The 4,446-nt window shown below is 42.0% G+C and overlaps 1 long non-coding RNA gene across 1 annotated transcript; it reads right to left on the bottom strand.

Moving 5' to 3' along the window:
• Positions 1-3,672: 3,672 nt before the first annotated feature.
• Positions 3,673-4,094, bottom strand: LOC310854442. Its single transcript, XR_014568914.1, has 3 exons — positions 4,024-4,094; positions 3,882-3,912; positions 3,673-3,822 (listed from the first exon to the last, which is right to left on the bottom strand). It is a non-coding gene; the product is annotated as an uncharacterized lncRNA (long non-coding RNA).
• Between the last annotated feature and the right edge of the window lie 352 nt (positions 4,095-4,446).

Raw genomic sequence — 4,446 nt, forward strand, 5'->3', positions numbered from 1 at the left:
GGCAGACTCTTCACATATTGTACTAGAGCATGTCTGAAATAAATATCAGAGCTGAAATCGACATATATAAATAAATATGAAATAAATGCTAGCTAGGTGTAATGTTAGAGTCCACAGAAGTGAATCTTTCAAGCCTGCTTTCTCAACTGGCAGTACTTCAGTGAAATTTGGCCACATATAATAGAGGGTATGCGTGAGACATCTTCATCATACCCGTTAGTTATGCAGGATCACCTACTGAGTGGCAAAAAACTGGCCTTGACAGCCCATACATTTATGATTTGCCAGTTGCCACTCACTTTATGCTTGCGCATACCCTCTAATGATGAATCTGTTAATTATGGTAAATTCAATGCAAAATATAAATAAATCATTAAGCAATATTTGATGCACCTCATCATTTGATCATCGAACTGAATATACTATTACAAACGGCACGAATATTATAGTAGCACCTGGATAGACAAGGCTGAAACATTTTGTCCTGAAAACACTGTTTAAATTAGCCAAACAACCACAACGAATGATATGGAAAATGCTGCATTTCTATAGCGCTTTTAATCTAAACCGCATTACATTCACCCATTCACACACATTCATAAAGCGATGGCGGAGGAAACCATGCATTGGGAGCAGTTAGGTTCAGAGTCTTTCTCAAGGACACTTCGACACTGACTTTGGGGGAGCCCGGGATCCACCTGGGAACCGTGCGGTTACCATCCAGCCTCTCTACCGGCAACTCTACCCCTGAGCCACTACTGCCATATCAACAATTATCAACTTTAAGATATTAACCTCTAATGTAGCCTATATTCTATGTCAACACTGTTACTTATTTAAGTCCTAAATATATGCACGCACGTGTGCGCGTGCACGTGCACACACATACTTGACTGAGCCGTTAGAGAAGAGAAGAGAAGAGAAGAGAAGAGAAGAGAAGAGAAGAGAAGAGAAGAGAAGAGAAGAGAAGAGAAGAGAAGAGAAGAGAAGAGAAGAGAAGAGAAGAGAAGAGAAGAGAAGAGAAGAGAAGAGAAGAGAAGAGAACAGAACAGAACAGAACAGAACAGAACAGAACAGAACAGAACAGAACAGAACAGAAGAGGTGGTGTAAAAAAAAGTTACAAGGTTGTTCCCCCCCGTGGGGCGGCATTTCAAACAGCACCTGTCAAACCAGATGGGGCATTTAAATAAGAGTCCAATCCCACGTTATTTTGTTCCAGTGCGAGGCGGGGCGGCCTGCTGTGCTCGCCGAGGCTTCGCACCACCGTACACTAGGCTCCATTCGCTGGATAAACACGTTTTTAACAGCGCTTTAACAGTCCCGCCGCAAATTACAACACAAACACACACAGAGGAAGAGAGAGGAATGCAATTGATGGAGACAGAGAGAGGGAATGCTACTGCATGGAGTGCATGCATATCGTTGCAGTCGGACAGAAAACTTTTCATGTTCTTGTTTTTCTTTCAAGGAGGGAAAAAAACTAAACAAAACCAAAAATACGGAGATGCAACGTTCAACGTCCGTGTCCAACGTTATATGAATAGTTAAAAGTGTTTGTGTGTCTCGTGTGTTTGTGTGTTCTTATAATGTATGCATGTACAGTATGTACTATGTATAGATAGTGTGTGCGTGTGCTCTATTCATGCTGTTGTGTGCGTGTGACATGCGTGTTTGCCTGCATGCGTACATAACATGTAGGGGCATTACGGTTGTGTAACACATGCGTGCGCCGGGAGACACGGCTCAAGTCGTAACACCCAGGCCTCCTGTCTGCGCAGAGTGTCAGCTAATTAAAACAACATCATGAAGGACTCAGGACTTCAATCACACCTAACCCCCCACCACACACACACACACACACATTTGTATGACTATACTTGTGAGCACATGAACATTTTTTACGATTTTATGAAACCAATGTTGAACCTATAGCCTTCATCAATGTAATGTATTGCTCTAACCTTAAAAAGACTAAGATTGCTGATCTGCAAGCTCACATCTGCTGTTTTCGGTGTACAGTGCACGACACTGATGTGGTCATACTGTAACTCCAGCCCAAAACACCTAACCTCGAAATGACGAGTCCTAAAGCCAACCTGAATCTTTTCCTAATTGTATCAAGTCAAAGCTGGTCAAGGGACAGATTTGAACCTGTGACATTGCATCTACATAACAACTCCTAATTTGATATACACATGCACGCACGCACACACACGCACGCACGCACGCACACACACACACACACACACACACACACACACACACACACACACACACACACACACACACACACACACAGACAGACAGACAATAATACAACAACCATCTCTCTTGTGGGAAACAGAAAAATTGTCTGCACAATGTTGTAGAAATCTACTATATAACTGTGGGGACACGTAGTACATACAAGTACACACGCGCACACACACAAACACATGAACACACACACACACACCCACATACACACACACAAACACACGCGTGCGTGCGCAAAAAACACCACCCACCGTCAGTGCACGGGGTCTTGAAGGTTCCAGAGCAGCCAGTGTGAGTTTGCACCTGGGAGAATTTCTCACATCTCGCTCCTGTCCAAACATCTCCCTGGACAGATGTGTCCTCCTGGGACACCGTGTCCCCCGTGGAGAAACACACACATACACACCGTCCTTCAACACCACGGGGAGCGAAACCTTTCACCGGCCTCGGAAAATATGAGCGCAGAGCTCGACGGAGCAACAGAGGTGAGGAATGAACTATAGTTTTAACAGAATATCAAATATATTTTAGCTTTGTTATGAAATGCAGCAGATGGAGGCGAGACAGAGACTTTCCTGGAAGTGAAAGAAATGCGAAGAGGAGTGTCAAAGGTCATGGGCCAGATTTGAACCTGCCAGTGACATTGTGACTACATAAAAACACATTAGAGTGTTGAGCAAATCTTTACCATTTTGTATTACAAAGTTTGACCACATCAATCCTCCCTATTTTGGGTGTGTCATATAGGTAGGCAAAGATTTAATTATTAAGTAAATTAATTATTAAGTAAACTAGAATTTCGCGGGCCTGTGGCCCGCTCATCCTAGCGCCATTCGATGTGTCACAAATGGGAAGAAGGCAATAGCGGGAGGGCGATGCGAGTGCTGTACTGTACCCCGTTGTACTGTACTGCACTCCTTAGTATTGCACTGTACTGTAATGTTGTCCTCTGTACTGTACTGAACTGCACTGTACTGTACTGTTGTTATTGTTTGTTCTTCTTCTTCTTCTTCTTCTTATAATGATTATTATGAGTATGATTATGCTTATTATTATTGTGATTATTGCATGGATTATTGTTGTGATGTGAGCTTGTTTGTAAATGAGTGAGTTTACAGGTGACCATGTATGATACGACATGGGTACACCTTTTAGCTCACATCTTTTTGCTCACATGTTTTCACTTATATAGATTATATAGATTGTGAAAAAGGGATAAAGAACTACACACATCAAATGCTGCAACTTATCAATCAATGGCACTGCCAAAATTGCCAAATCTAAAAAATATATATTTTATTATTGACATTTTTACAAACAAATAAATAGGCTAGTTACAGTAGCTAAGCTGCCCACTTAAGCACCCTGACCACTGCAACAATGACATTAGCACCCCTCCCCACCCCAAGGATGGCCTATAGGTGAGGAATGTTGTTTTTCCAGTTCTAGATGGGAGATCATTAAGATGCTGCTGCATCCTGTATTAAGATGCATCCTTACTTCCTTCCTTTCAAGCAATGGAATTTAATTGAATGCCTGGAAATGTACCATTGTTTTGTCTGTAACTATATACCCCCTTTGCCCCCCCGTGGCACCGGGCCTGCAAATCCAAAAGTAGTGTGACTATTTCCACAGCCTAATTACTAAAGGATAAACTATCAGTCTTCTCCGAAATCTGTCAATCTTTGTCAACTCAGCACGTGTTGACAACGCATTGTAGAAGTAGTGTGAATATTTCCACAGCCTAATTACTAAAGGATTGTGACTGTGGGGTGACAGACATACAGTCTGACATACAATAGGCTACACGTGTGCACAGTTAATAAACAATGACCTAATATGTCCAGAGTTCTTAAATAAAAATCTTTAACAGAAATTTTAATTTTAACAGAAAGACAATACCATAAATCAGTCAAAGTGAGTGACAGACTCAACAATAGCACAAAGCATGCAAGGCAGCGATGCATGCATGCAAACATGTTTCTCCAGCTGAGATTTAGTGTCTCCATCTCTCTCTGGAAGAGGTTGCACATGAGCTATACGGCCACACTCTCCAAAAAAAGCTCCAACACAAACACATGAAGCTTCAGCTGACACAAATCAACACCAGCTGTTTGTCCAAAACACACAATAACTCCTCTCCCACCGTCATGTGTTCATTTATCTTTAGCCATATATACTCCATTTGA

This window comes from Protomyctophum parallelum (genome assembly GCF_964188405.1).
Source record: "Protomyctophum parallelum genome assembly, chromosome: 23".
In the NCBI taxonomy this organism is placed as follows: domain Eukaryota; kingdom Metazoa; phylum Chordata; class Actinopteri; order Myctophiformes; family Myctophidae; genus Protomyctophum; species Protomyctophum parallelum.